We start from the raw sequence: 15,938 nt of genomic DNA on the forward strand, positions 1-15,938 counted from the left end.
ACATGGTTTTTGCCTCTATAGATTTGCCTATGTTGGATGTTTCATACAAATGAAATCATGCAGTATGTTGTCCTTTGTGACTGGTTTCTTTGAGAGGGAGATAGGAAGAGACACTTGGGCCATCCTCTCTTTCTTTTCCTAGGCCATTAGCATGGAGCTAGATTGGAAAGAGCAGCTAGGACACAAAGTGGTGTCCATATAGGATGCCAGCATTGCAGGCAGTGGCTTTACCTGCTACACAATGCTGGCCCCAAATTACACACTTTAAAGTAGTTATCTCTCATATCTCTTCCAGTGTCTATCTCTGCCTTTCAAATAAAAAATTTAAAAAATACACATTTTTAAATGGTTACAATGGTAAATTTCATGTTATGTGTATTTTACCTCAATAAAAGTTTTTTAAGAGGATGAAAGAAGAGAGATTGAAGACAGCAAAACTGGAAGTCAGTACTGTACAAAAGAAAGTGGGAGCTTTAACCAAGGTCAAGAGAAGTTTATGTACTAATGGAAATAAATAAGTAAAGAAAAAACATTCAAGAGAGAGGGGGAGGAATTGTGGGAGACAGAAAGCAGGTGTGCTTGTAGGAACCCAGGTGTTTCACTGATGGTAAGGGGAAGGAGGGAGAGCGTGTGGGCTCAGAGGCAGCCTGTAGGTAGGTGCCTGGAGTGGTTTCTATGGCGTCTCCTCTCAGAGATGGAGCGCAGTTATCAGGTGAGACTGAGGATGGGAAAGAGGTTTGAAATAGTTGTCTAGAAGCAGAGATGGAGAGTGCATGAGTATGATTGCTGGACAGCGTGGATGGATGGATCATTCACTTCAAGTGAGACACAGTCAGTGTGGGCATGGAGCAGGCAGCCAGGAGATTAACTGGGACTGTGGCCTAGCCCGCAGTAACAGTTAATTTCATATGTCAATGTGGCTGGGCCAGATATTTGGTCAAACATGCTAGATGTTTCTGTGACAGTACTTCTGAATGAGATAATGCTTAACAGGTAGACTTTAGTAAAGCAGATGACCCTCATGCAACTAGTAGAAGGCCTTCAATAGAACCGAGACTGACACCACCACCACCACTGTGCCACCAGGCCCTAGCAAGAGGGAATTCTGCCAGCAGGAGGCCTTCAGACTTGAACTCAACATCAGTCTTCCTAGGTCCCTACTCTGCAGATTTTGGATGTACTAACCTCTTTAATCACATAAGTCAGGTCCTTAAAATTAATCTCCAGATAGTTGGATGGCAGATAGATACATACATACATACATACATACATACATACATAGATTATAGATAGATGGAAGAGAGGGAGAGAGAGATAATAATTATGTATAAAGGGGCAGGTATTTGGCCTAGCAGTTAAGACGCTGGTTGGGAAGCCTATACCCCATATTGGCATACCTGGGTTCATGTTCCAGCTCCAACCCCAGTTCCAGCTTCCTGCTAATATAGACCCTGAGGGGCAGCAGGTGATAGCTCAAGTAGCTGGTTGCCTGCCACCCACATGGAGACCTGGATTCCTGGATTGAGTTCCCAGCTCTGGCTCTGGCCTGGCCCAGCCCCAGTGGACATTTAGGGAGTAAACTACCAAGACCAGGGGTGACAGCCCAGCAGCAGGCAGTAGGAACAGACTGTGACTGGAACACAGGCAGCCAGGAGGGCTCCAAGCTTCCTGGGAACAAGCAGCAGGCAAAGAAAGCAGGACAAGATGCCACCCAGAGACCACGCAGGAAGACACACGTCTCCTGCCAGCCGGCTCAGGGCACCTACGGTTGCAGAAGCTTCTCCCTGGCCTGGGGGCTTCCCTGAGCATAGGGGGAATCTCCCAGGGACTTCCCATGAGGGGAGAAAGCAGAAGGCCTGGTGGGAACTCAGGACATGGAGAAGATAGAGAAATTCCCTCAGAGGAGGCTTTCACCCTGGATAGTGAGGTCGCCTTTCTGAGCGAGGTGGGACGCGAGTGTGGTGGGCACTGCTTCATGAGGGCAGGCTCTGTCACTGACCTGTCACCAGTCACCCTTGCACTCCTCTGTGTGTTGACTGGGACTCTGGTCCCTCTCCACACAAAGGCAGTGATGTCACAGGATCACAGACGATTACCCTCTGAACAGCAAGACGCTGTCTGAGATGCTAAATGTCTGAGATCGTGGTTCTCAATCAGAGGCAGTTTTGCTCTGGGCCTGGTCTGGAGATGCTTTTGGTTGTCACAGCGGGGGGGTCTCTTCCAGTGGGCAGAGTCCAGGGACGCAGCTAAATACCCCACCATGCCAGCAGCAACCCCCTCAACAGAGAATTGTGTGGCACCAAGTACCAGTAGCACCAAGGCAAGAGATCATAAAAGATTCCAGAACCTGGCCTAGGCCTGCTTTTCCTCAGAGGAACCCCTCCTGGCTCAGTCAGCCTTGACTCCAGAATTTCTGAGGTAATTCACCCACGGACTAAGCCGTAGCAGCAAGACTTAACACCCGGCACAGCCCGAGCCAGAGATGTCTTAAACCACTTGGTCATTAGCCTTGGTCATTCAAAACAGCAGTCATGTGGCATTTGCTATGCCCAGATGGCAGGATGTGAGGGATTCTGGTGAGAGGTGCCCACTCCCAACTTTCTCCCACCATCCAGCCCCAGTGCCCAGATGACATTATAATAGCCTCCCCACCTTTGGCAAATGCTTTTCTCCTCCAGGTGTCCTGTGAAAATGCAGGCACCCGATAGGGTTTGAAGGAATTACCCGACAGCATAGACTAGGGATGGTACTGCCTACAGTCCTTGGACGAGCTGTGTGACCTCTTGGTGCCTCACTATCCCTGTCTGTAAAATGGGAATAGTAATTGAACCTGCCTCACGGGTTGTCGTGAAGATGAAATGGTTACAGGTAGGGCACTGGCACCAGTGCCTGACACTTAGTAGGTATACTTTGTGCTTGTTAACTGTATTTCAAGCATTCATAGGAGAAATATGCCTGGAGCTTTCAAAAAGCCTGACAGAAGCCCAGATTTAAAAAAAAAAATTAGCAACAACAAAAAGTGCAGCTTGTGCAGTTTCTTTTCAAGTAAGACAAACTATTCAAATTGAATAAGCATTAATAAGAGTTGAAGAGCTGAAAGCGGTGAGTGACTGACTATTAACTTGGTTGCCAAGGAAACTCTCCAGGTTGGGAAAGCAGATTGCAGGGAAGGTTGGTGCAGACTCAGGAAGCTGCCCATGGAGCCTCGGCCCTTCCTTCCCTCTGCCCCAAGAGGACAAGCAAGCAAAGAAGCTCAAAGGCATCTGTGAGCTAAACCATGTGGTTTGGGCAGAAAGCATCATGCATCAGCAGAAAGCCTGCTTCTCTCTGATGGAGCCCAACAAATCTCATTAGGCCATCCAGGAAGGTGAGCTAGATGCTGTCCTGGTCAGCTGCACATGTGTTCTCTGGGCAAGAGGAAGCTGAAAGCAACACAGCTAGTAGGCCATTTAGACTCCAAAGTATTAAGTGGAAAAAAGGCAAAACCCTCCTAAGAAGGAAGAGGGGCAGGCATGTGACACAGCAGTTAAGAGAGCGCCTTAAGACATCTGCATTCCATATCAGAGTGTCTGGATTTGAGCCCGAGCACACCTTCCAATTCCAGCTTCCTGCTGGTGTGCACCCTTGGAGGTAGCAGATGATGGCTTAAGCACCTGGATCCTTGCCACCCACATGAGCAACACAGATTGAGTTCTGGCTTCAGACGGGCCAAGCCCCAGCATTTGCAGGTATTTGGGGAGTGAACTAGCCGATGGAAGACCTGTCTGTTTCTGACTCTCTGCCTTTCAAATAAAATAAAGCTAAGTGATAATTATAAAGAAGAAGAAGAGGGGGAGGAAAAGGAAGAAGAAGAAAGAGCTTAGGATGAGAAATTGCAAGAAAGGGTACAGAAGCCCCGAAATGTTAATATTTCTGAAAAATTATTTCCCTATCATATTCCAGATTTGTTATGGATATTTATATTAGTAAAATACACATAACAAATGTTCGATTTTAAAGTGTACAATTCAGTGTCGTTACCGCATTCATAAGGCTGAGCAAACATCACTATTCACTAATTGCAGAATATGTTCATCACTCCAAGAGAAACCCTGTTGGCAGTCATTCCCCATCTCCTCTCTAGCCTCCATCTACCATGAATCTGTTTTCTGTTTCTATGGACTTTCCTGTTCTGGATCCTTCCTACACACAGGATCAACAACGCATGGTCCAATGGGTCTGGCATCCCTCATTCAGTGTGTTCTCCGGGTCCCTCTGTGTCGCTCCCCCTCTTCGTGGAGGAACGACACTAAGCCCCTGCCTAGGCTTCATATCCGAGTCACGGCACCATTATGTCGCTCCCCCTCTTCGTGGAGGAACGACACAGGACCCTGCGCTGTTCTTTCGTCTGCTCGGCCCTCCCCGGGTTTGCTGCTGGTTCTTCCCGGGTTGGCTACTATCCCTTCCACCTCCGTGGAAGGGCAGTTCCCCCTGGCCGCATTCCCCACTTCCGCAGGGGAGCGGCACACCGCCGGCCGGCTTTCTCGGGGGCTGCACGGGTTCCCTTAGATGTTCCCCATAGATGTTCCTGGTGCATGCCGTCTCTCTCCTCCTTTATAGTCCTCCTCCGCCAATCCTAACTCGGCTGCCCACACGCCGAGTACGCTGCTCTCCTCCAATCAATAGCAAGTCCTACAGTTTATTAGTTAAACTGGAGGCAGCTGTGCGGAAGCTGTTTACTTCTCTCCCAGCGCCATATTGTGGGAGAGCAGATGCATAGAATAAGTCTTAATTCCAGTAACTCAGTCTAGTCCGGTTGCTCCCCACAGATCCCCCTTTCTTTTTATTTTTGGCGTTGATACGCGCCTGTCTTCGGTGTCCCGCGGCACACACTCTGCTCTACTTGCTAGAGTTGCCACAGGCTCTTACAAGTCCTATCAATCAGGAAAACCGAATCCGGGTCCTCTCTTCGCCATTGTGAGGAGGTTTTTAGGCGCTGATGCGTGCCTGTGTTCGGTGCCCTGCAGCGCATGCTCTGCTCTGCCCGCAGGGGCTTACAAAACCTATCAGGCAAACCGAATCCAAGCCTTCTCATTGCCTTTTTGTGGGGGAGACTTATTAGTGTTGGTTCGTGCCTATCTTCGGTGACCTGCAGCTCATACTCTGGTCGAGCTGCTTGCTGGCGCTTACCGCCTTAATCAGGCAGACCGAATCCAAGCCTTCTCATTGCCTTTTTGTGGGGAGGCCTTACTGATGTTAATTCGTGCCTGTCTTCGGTGACCTGCGGCGCATAAGCTGCTAGCCGCCCAGGTGCTCATCGCCTCACTAATCGGGCAGACCGAATCCAAGCTCTCACATTGCAGTGTTGTAGGGAGGCCTTTCTATTTCTCTATTTCTCTATCTCCGGGCATTCCTATTTCTCCCATTTTACTTCTATCTTCCAGCATTCCTATTTCTCTTTTACTTCTAAACTTCTGTTTCTCTTATCCCTGCGGCTTTCCGGCTGCGCCTGCCCCGAGGCTGCTTCTCGGCAGCTTTCCGGCTCTGAGCCGCTTCAGCCCGCGCCTCTCTCATCTGCGCAGCTTCCCGGCTTTACGCGGCTTGGCTTCGCGCGCTCCGCGGTCTCCACGCCCTTCGCGTCTGCACCACGGCCTCGCGCCAGCCCCGTTCCCTATCTATTCACGCCCCGTGCTCTCTCTGCACGCGGCGGCTTCCGCGAGTAACACAGCGTAGCTTACGTGTCCGCCACTAGCATTCAATCTAAGTTCTTATCCCTGCGGCTTTCCGGCTGCGCCTGCCCCGAGGCTGCTTCTCGGCAGCTTTCCGGCTCTGAGCCGCTTCAGCCCGCGCCTCTCTCATCTGCGCAGCTTCCCGGCTTTACGCGGCTTGGCTTCGCGCGCTCCGCGGTCTCCACGCCCTTCGCGTCTGCACCACGGCCTCGCGCCAGCCCCGTTCCCTATCTATTCACGCCCCGTGCTCTCTCTGCACGCGGCGGCTTCCGCGAGTAACACAGCGTAGCTTACGTGTCCGCCACTAGCATTCAATCTAAGTTCCCCGGGCTAGCCTGGCGAATTCAACCCAGCGTACGTCTCCGCCCCACGGTTTGGCTTCCCGTCCTTTGCTCCCCGGGCTAATCAGACGGATCCCAACCAGGCTCACGTTTCAGCTTCTAGTTTCAACTTTTCGCCCCCTATTCCCGGGCTAACTTGAGAATCCCAAAGTGGCTTTCGTGTCCGCCTCGGCCTGCCCCTGCCTACCCGGTATGTTTCCCCAAGCTTTCCTCCAACAATACTCCTCCCTCATTTCTCCTAGCCTCTCCCCACAGTCCGTATCCGAGTCTGTTTGTTCTAGCTTTCACTTTCGCTTTCGACCTTAGAGATTTCTCCCAGCTTCCCCCCGTAGTCCGTATCTGAGTCTATGCCTGGGCTTTCAATAGCTTCTTCCGGCACCTTTTTCGTCCGGCTTTTCCCTAGGCTGTTTGCTAGTCTATGCCTACGCTTTCAATAGCTTCTTCCGGCTCCTTTTTCGTCCGGCTTTTCCCTAGGCTGTTTGCTAGTTTCTCTCTCCGATATTTTCCCTAGTTCTTCCCGTTTCTTCCCTCCTAAGTTTCATATCCGTCCTAAGTTTCCTATCCGAGTCAGGTTTCCTATCCGAGCTAGGTTTCCTATCCGAGTCACGGCACCATTATGTCGCTCCCCCTCTTCGTGGAGGAACGACACTAAGCCCCTGCCTAGGCTTCATATCCGAGTCACGGCACCATTTTGTCGCTCCCCCTCTTCATGGAGGAACGACACAGGACCCTGCGCTGTTCTTTCGTCTGCTCGGCCCTCCCCGGGTTTGCTGCTGGTTCTTCCCGGGTTGGCTACTATCCCTTCCACCTCCGTGGAAGGGCAGTTCCCCCTGGCCGCATTCCCCACTTCCGCAGGGGAGCGGCACACCGCCGGCCGGCTTTCTCGGGGGCTGCACGGGTTCCCTTAGATGTTCCCCATAGATGTTCCTGGTGCATGCCGTCTCTCTCCTCCTTTATAGTCCTCCTCCGCCAATCCTAACTCGGCTGCCCACACGCCGAGTACGCTGCTCTCCTCCAATCAATAGCAAGTCCTACAGTTTATTAGTTAAACTGGAGGCAGCTGTGCGGAAGCTGTTTACTTCTCTCCCAGCGCCATATTGTGGGAGAGCAGATGCATAGAATAAGTCTTAATTCCAGTAACTCAGTCTAGTCCGGTTGCTCCCCACACCTCTGTGTTATAGCCTATATTAGAATCTTACTCCTTCTAATAACCAAATCATATTCCATTGTATATGGATATATCATGTTTCATTTTTTCCATTCCTCTTTTGGTGGACTTTTGGGTTGCTCCCACCTTTTGGGTATTGTGAATGATATTGCCATGAGTGTCTTGTGCAAGATTTTGAAATGATTTTTTTAAAGATTTATTTATTTATTTGAAAGTTGGAGTTACAAAGGCAGAGGCAGGGAGAAAGAGAGGTCTTCCATCTGCTGGTTCACTCCCCAAAATGGCCGCAACAGCCGGACCTGAGTCAATCCAAAGCCAGGAGCCAGGAGATTCTTCCAGGTGTCCCAGGCAGGTTCAGGGGCCCAACCACTTGGGCCATCTGCGACTGCTTTCCCAGGCCATAGCAGAGGGCTGGATTGAAAGTGGAGCAGCTGGGACTTGAACTGGTACCCAAATGAGATACCAGAACTGTAAGGCGGCAACTTTACCCACTACACCACAGCACCAGTCCCAAAAACTTAATTTTAATTCTTTGATGTGTATGCCTATGAGTGGGGTTGCTGGGCAATAACTACATTTGCCAAACCCACCCTCTGTTGTGGGGGTTTTTGCCAAATGGATTTGGGAGAAATAGTAATAACCAGGGTTCATATAGAATCATTTCTGTTGGCCTCTTTGAAAAGCAACTGGGCATTGTGAGGAACTATGTAGCTTGCTAGAAAGACAATGGAGGATGGGTTTGCATTGTGACCTAGTAGGCTAAGCCTCAGCCTGCATCTCTCCTGACTGTTCCTCTTCCGATCCAGCTCTCTGCTAATGGCCTGGGAAAGCAGCTGGAAGATGGCCTAAGTGCTTGGGTACCTGCATGGGAAACCCAGAGGAAGCTTCTAGCTCCTGGCTCCAGATCAACCCAGCTCCAGCCATTGCAGCCATTCAGAGAGTGAACCAGTGGATGGAAGACCTCTCTCTACCTCTCCCTCTCTCTCTGTAACTCTCTTAAATAAATAAATAAAAGAAAGACAATGGAACATTGACTAAATATGCCTGAGTCCAATACCCAGCTTGCCTTCCAACTCATAGTTGGCAAAACACTTAAGTTTCCTCTCAGTTTTTTCAGCTAAAGATAAGAAATATCTGCTTCAGAGGGTTGTATGGTCTTCTTGGAGTGATGAATATGAGGATTAAAGAGTTATATCAATGGGGAGTGAACCAGGGGATGGAAGACTCACTCTCCCTCCCTCTCTCTCTCTCTCTCTCTGTCTGCCTCCTCCTCTCTGTAACTCTACTTTTCAAATAAGTAATTTTTTTAAAAAAGAGTTATATGAAAATACCTGATACCTGCTAGGTACCTTTTAAGTTCTATTGTTATTACAATGCAAAATGTTATTAGAATATATCAAAAGTCATAAAAGTCATGCTACTTATCTAGAAAATTCTTCCCTTGGAAATCTATGGTAAGAAAATTTTATCTACTGTTTCTAGTATAAATAAATCCCTGAGAATATATGCCCCGTATCTGAATATGTTTTCTGTTATGAATAACACAATACCACAGATTGGATAAGGGATAAAGAAAAGAGACTTAATTTTGAGTCATGGTTCTGGTTGAGCATCAAGGAGCTACTTCTGGTGATAGTCTTCATGCAGAGTTCTGAGGTTCCTGGCACAAGGCATTGCATAGCTAGAGACAGAACATGAGTGATACCTGGCCAATCTGGCTCCAATAGCCAATCAATTCTTGAGATAACTTATTAGCTTGTAATCACATGAATATCTAAAATCGTTCATGAGAGCAGAGGCCTACTCACCTCTTTCTCTTTTTTAAGATTTATTTATTTTTATTTGAAAGTTAGAGTTACACAGAGAGAGAAGGAGAGGCAGAGAGTGAAAGAGGTCTTCCATCCACTGGTTCAGTCCCCAATTGGCCGCAATGGCTAGAGCTGTGCGAATCCAAAGCCAGGAGCCAGGAGCTTTCTCTGGGTCTTCCCACATGAGTGCAGGGGCCCAAGGATTTGGGCCTCTTCAACTGCTCTCCCAGGCTGTAGCAAAGAGCTGGATCGGAAGTGGAGCAGCCAGGACTCAAAACAGTGCCCATATGGAATGCAGTGCCCATATGGCACTGCAGGCGGCAGCTTTACCTGCTACACCACAACACCGACCCCCAACTCACCTCTTAAATGTCCCACCTGGTCCCACCTCTTTACTGTCTCACACTGGGGATAAAATGGCAACATGACTTTCAGAGGGAACTGACCATACTGATGCCATAGCACCCCATTATGGGTGAGTTAATAGCACCATACTCAAACAAGAAAAGAGGTAAAGGAAACCAAGAATTCTTCAGCACCAACTCTGCCCTTGGCTCTGGGTTAGGTCCTTGACATACTCATTTATTTGTTAAATGTGTACTTATTGGACCTCTGATATGAACTACTTATCTTTCTAGGCACTGGTGATACAGCACTGAGCAACAAATACATTCCCTGTGGAAAGCTCATATTCAAGCATAAACAAAACACATTAGATGGATAATAGCAAACTTTTACCAAGCAGATGCCCTGTGCCAAGCCTATTCTAAGCCAGGAGTTGTAAACTGCTCTTCGTGGGCCAAATATGGCCCACCACCTACTTCTGTAAATAAAGCCACTCATTTACATGTTATTTCAATGGCTGCTTTTGTGCTACATAAAAATTGAGACTGAGACCACATGACTCACAAGCCCTAAAGTATTTACTAGCTGGCCCTTGACAGGAAAGGTATGCTGACCCCTGCTCTAAGCATACCTTTGACAAAGATGCAATATATCTCAGCGCCAATTTTCTAGATGAGGAAGCTAAGGCACAGAACATGAAGTTAGCTTGTTCAAGGTCACACATATAAGAAATAAAGGAATCAGACCCATGGTACAAGGTGGCTATAAAACTCATGTTTTTACAAGCTGTGCCATTCTGCCTAGCCAGCCAAACCTAGGGTCATTTCATTACAACTGTAAACAGTGCAGAGAAGAAGTGAAGAGCCCTTCACTGAATTGCGAAGCTAGGGCTGAAATTTGAAGGACCTGGAAACGTTGGCTGGATGAAAATGGGACATAGTGCTGGCAAGGAACAGTAAATGAGGGCCTTGCAACAGTAAAGAGCTGGCCATTTGCAGAATAATGTAGTTGAGATGGATCTGGTTCTGGGCTGAGTTTCCAGGAAGAACTCCCTAGTGAAAATAGCAAGGACACCCCAGCATAGTGCCACCTGTGCACACACCTGCAGCAGTGAAATGGAGATTCTCTGTCCTCCTGCATTCCTGCCCTATGCAAAATCAAAGTCCCATGCTGGTGCATCCACCAAGGACTCTGAGTCATAGTTCTGCATCCTACCAGCAAAGGAGACCGGGAAATGTAGTCAGCTTTTGTTTCATGCCTGGGCTTCTAAGCTAGGGAGAAACCAAATGTGGAGAAGGTGTTCTAAGGTCCTGGGCTGCTTCAAAGGGCACAGACCTGCTACAGCAGATGGCAGGGGATTAGGGTTAGGGTCATCAGAAGGAAATACAAAAGGAGGGGTTGGTTGGAGAGGAAAATGGGGATTTGTTCTGGACCCATTGAATGTGCAGAGCCTGTGACATCCACGAGGTAGTTGGAGAGATCTTGTTTAATCCTTCAGGGGAATTTACAATTAGCATTCTGATCCCCTATCCATAGAATTACTCGGTAAGAAAGTGGGGAAAACAGGACACAATTCCAGGACATTTCGGCTCCAATGCCAAATTTAGCTCTAATTTTTTTGTGTGGCTCACAAACATTGCCTGCCAACTTTATCATTGTCCTTTTAGCATCTACCTAGCTTTGATTCATCATGAATATTTTTAATTCTGTTTTTAATATATTCTCATCACTCCCTAAGCTGACAAACACTGTGGAAGTCTCACCATTTGTCCCTGACAAACCCCAAGTTCATGCTAAGGTCACAAACGTGTGCTCCTTTGTTTCTGTGTAACTGGGTGGGGACAGTGTGCCCCATGAGAAGAGATCTTCTGAATAGTGCCCTTCAAAACAAAATGAGGGGGACATTGTTTATTTTGGCACTCCCCCTCCCCCAACATCCCCATTTATATGGTTCTTTCCACTTCTAGAGTCCCAATTTCTTTAAAAACTCAGTACATTTACTTGATACCAAAGTAGCTAGAAGCATTCTTAGGAAAGGTTGCAACTTTAATGTGCTGCCCCTTTTAAGGATTTGTATATCCACAAATATTAACTCATGAATGTAAGGATGCAATAGGAAAGACCGCTTTGGGGAATTCTGTTCCTTTTTCTTTCCTACTTTTGTTTTCTGTTCACCATTTAAATCACAACCAAACTTTCTCAGTCTTTCAAAGAATTTGGCCTGACAGCCTTATTCATGCTCAAGAGAGTCCATCCCACCAGACTTTTCTGTAGAAAAGTCAACTTGATTCTATAGTTTATATAAAAATGCAAATGATTTATCATTTAACCAAAACAGTTTAAAAAAAAAAAAGGAAAGAAATGGGAATACATTAAAGTGCCTGGATTTCAAGACTTACTACAAAGCCCTAGTTGTCAACACAATGCACATTGGCAAAGGATAGTTGTAAATGAATGGAAAAGGAGGGTCCAGATATAGGCTCACACATACATAGTCAGTTAATGTTCAACAAAGGTGCCAGGGTGATTCAGGGTGAAAGGTGAGGTTTTTTTTCAGCAAAGGCTGCGTGACCACCTAGATCTCATTTTAAAAAAAGAAAAAGACAAAAAGAAACTGTACCCTCACCTCACGCCATGTACAAAAACTAACTCAAAATGGATTACAGACCTAAATGTAAAAGCCAAAACTATCAGACACATAAAAACAAACAGAAGACAATCTGTGCAACTCTGGGGTAGACAAAAATGATTAGGACACAAAAAAACCACCAACCGTAAAGAAAATATTGATAAAGTGGGCCTCATCAAAACTGAAAGCTTTTGTTATTTGAAAGACAGTGTTAGGGCAATGAAAAGAAAAAATTACACCCCAGAATAAAAATATATGTGTTTCTGTCAATGGACTTGTACTGAGAACAAACAGAAAGGCTTGCAACTCAATCATAAGAAAACATATCCCTCAATAATATTTTTAATGGGCAAAATATTTCAACCAGCTTCATTAAAAAGGATATAAAAATTGCCAACAAGCACATGAAAAAATTCTCAACATCATTAGTCACCAGGAAAATGCAAATTGAAAGCACAATGAAATAGCACCACACACCCACCAGAATGGCTAAAATTAAAGAGACTGGTAATACCATACTGGCAAGGAAGTAGAGCGACTAAGGGTGTAAAACTGTGCTGTGGAAAACAGTTTGGCAGTTTCTTTAAAAGTTAAACACACACTTAACATATGACCCAGAAATTCTGCATCTAGTTATCTACCCAAGAAAAATGAAAACATATGTATTCAAAAGATTTACTATGAGCCTTCATATACAACTCTCTTCAGAGAAATTGTGTTACATCCCTACACTAAAATAGTTCTCAGAAAATTGACACGGTGATTTATGCAGCAACAGTGATGAGCCTTGGAAATGTTATTACTAGTGTCTCAGTAATTGTTTATGGTGCCCCTAAGCCAAAAGAAATACCATAACAGTTCCTTCTATGAAGTCATTGGGTCATAGTGGTTCCTATAGTGTTCAACAGATGTCTTTGTGTTTCTCTCACAAATGTAAAACATCCGTGGTACTGTGAGTTTGCTGTTAGTGTCTCAGGGCAATTTGGCATGATTTGGGACCATGCGGCTAAATTAATCAACAGTAACTGAAAGGAGAACTATGGTTGCCTGGGGCTGGGGAAAGGAAGATTTCAGAACTTTCTGGAATGATGGAATTTCCCTAAATTTTATTTGTGGCTAGGCATATGTATATTCACCAAAGTGTATGAGGTGTTCCTCAAAAAAGTTAATAGAAAAATGCATATTATGAAAAACTATGAGTGAATTTCAAAATTATTTTGCATCAAACTTTTCTTTTATTGCCACTTTTCCATGAACTTTTTTGAAATCCCCTCATCTACCTAGAATATATGCATTTATTGTATATAAATTATACCTCAATAAAAGTAAATTAAAGGTCAAAGATTCCTTTCCTTGGTATAAAAATATATTTTGTGTGTATATACCCATGTGAACATATACATACACACTCTTATTTCTGCCTGCTCATAAAATGACAGAACTAGACTTGGTTACTTTGTGATTAACCCTATTAATTGCCTCTTAGACTCAATTTTACTTTTTTGAAAGGCAGAGTGACAGAGAGAGACACACACACAGAGAGAGAGAGAGATAGAGAGAGGAAGAGATCTTCCATTCATCCACTGATCTACTCCCCAAATGTCTGCAACAGCTAGATCTGTGCCCAGCCAAAGGCCAGGAGCCAGGAACTCCAAACTGGGTGGCAGGGGCCCAATCCATTCCTTTTCCAAGACATGAACAGGAAGCTGGATTGGCTATGGAGTAACTGGGACTCAAATCTGCACTCCACCGAGGGGTGCTGGCATTGCAGGTGGCAGCTTAACCTGTTGTACCACCACACTGACTCCCTAGACTCAGTCTCTAACTCCCTTTTTCCTCTGCCCTTACTCTACTTCTGGCAATTGAAAATACTTTGGTTTTATGTGCTTGTTAAATGTCTCTTGTCTTGGATTTGTTGAGACTTGAAGTTTTGAGACATTTTATTATTATTAAATAATAATTTGAAAAACCTCCTATATGGCTATTCTAAATGATACTGTGTAATTAATGTTTTACAGTTGTGTTTTATGAAACTCGCCAATTCCTGAGATAGATATTATTATATATTATCTAGTATTAGCCATATTATACGGATCAATAAACTGAGGCTCAGAGAGATTCAGTGAGTTGATCTTGCACACAGGCACCAAGTAGAGACACTGGGACTTACATCTGGATAGGTCTATCAGAGGTGCTCAGAGCTACTATGCCTCCCTGACTCACTGCATGCTTCTGGTCTAATTATTTTAAGAGTAGAATCTTTCTGTGGGAAGCTATACCTCTTCCTATGGCAGCCTGGAGTGTACAGTGTGTATGGTGCCCCTCCATTTACTCCTGATGAGTGATGGGTAAGCAAAAATCCTGTTTGGATGTCCTTCTGATGTTACTCTTACAAAGTATGGTCCTGAAAGATTTTCCTGCATGGAAAAATCTAGAACCTTATACCTTTCTGAGTGCCCACTGTTAGACATCCTAATGCATTCTTTTTATCATTGTATTTTTAGCTGAATGATAACTACATTAAAACTATTTAAATAAGATCAACAATTTGCATTTTCATGTTGTGTAACCATTTCCTAAGAGTTTACCCCATGGCATCTTTCCAGTCACTATAAGACAACATTGAGTGGTCACTACTGCTGATTCCATGTCATCTGTTCCAATCCAGATGGTATATCTGTACCCCTTCCTCAGGCCATGATTCAGAGGTACACAAGTGACCCAGCCTATGCAATGAAACATGAAGAAACATCTTAAGGGAGATCCTAGAGAAGCCACAGGAAGGAGTCCCTTTTCCCTGGATGTGATCCTGTTGACTTAACACCTGGAATTACCACAGCTGTCTTGGTTTCACCCCCCAGCTACGGATGACAATGAATGAGGATGACAGAACTGAGAGTCAGAGGGCTCTCAGCCCTTCATGATTCTGTCAGCCTCCCTAGAGAACATGATGTCTCTAGCTCTCCTCTTAGGCAAGATAGCATAAACCAGTTTGATTTGTTTTTCTAAGAATCCTAATGCCTTTGCCCTACCTGGGACTCCAAGAGCTTAGTTGCTTTTTTCATATTGTTAGTATGACCACAGTGGAAACCAGAATCCCAGCCTCCTATCAGCTGGGTTGTCTTTCATTCTCCAGCTGTGAAAAATGGGCTGAGATGATTTTGCCTAGTTTGGCTTGATGAATATCAGCTGAATACTGAAAACACCTTTTTCTGGTTGTTGTAAAAGATGAAAATCTTTGCCAATTTTGAGGGATAATTCAGGAACATAAATGTCTGTTGATAAGATATAGATGTCTGCTTCAGTATAACTTTGTCAAATTAATTTTTATGATAACCTTAATTGTAGCTGAGGACATATGGTTTAATGCAATACATGCAATTGCATCATTGCCTTCAATATCCCTATATACTCAAGAAAAACTATAGCCTTTTTAAAAAAATTTGCGTGAGAAACTGCTGGGAAAGTTTTTTTTTTTTTTTTAATCATTCTTAAGTGCTAGGTAAACAAAATAGGAGAATCATTTCTTCCTACAATGCCAATAGCTAGTAAATGTGTGTTGAGTTTTTTTCTTATTTTGCTCAAGATTTGGGCTTTAACAACAGAAATGTTTGCAATAATTTTTGTCTTGCTAGAACTTCTTGTTCATCTTTGGAACATTTCCTACAAACACTAGTTTCATCTCACCTTGGACTCTAGAACTAGAAGGGAGCCTCAAACATCTGTCTGCCTTCCTTGTACCAGGTAGTCCTCCGCCTGAACTGAATCAATGCTCCTTATAAAGCTCCCTGAAGGTGCAGGCACACCTGCCTCAGACATGCCTTCTTAGCATGAGGAACTCAGCTTGAGCCTGACATAAATCTCACATTTTCCAACTTAAGGTCATTTCCTCTATTCTCTGTTTCCACAGTTTATCAGAGTTTGTGGACTTTGCCCAGG

At 45.3% G+C, this 15,938-nt stretch overlaps 1 long non-coding RNA gene across 1 annotated transcript in view; it reads left to right on the plus strand.

Moving 5' to 3' along the window:
- The window catches only part of LOC108177275 (uncharacterized), a 49,713-nt gene extending 35,612 nt beyond the window's left edge, over window positions 1-14,101 (plus strand). The window contains exon 4 of the long non-coding RNA XR_007922509.2: window positions 9,664-14,101. This is a non-coding gene — a long non-coding RNA (uncharacterized lncRNA). The remainder of the gene's footprint in view (window positions 1-9,663) is intronic.
- Window positions 14,102-15,938: the final 1,837 nt, after the last annotated feature.

This window comes from Oryctolagus cuniculus, chromosome 14 (assembly GCF_964237555.1).
Source record: "Oryctolagus cuniculus chromosome 14, mOryCun1.1, whole genome shotgun sequence".
NCBI classification, from domain to species: domain Eukaryota; kingdom Metazoa; phylum Chordata; class Mammalia; order Lagomorpha; family Leporidae; genus Oryctolagus; species Oryctolagus cuniculus.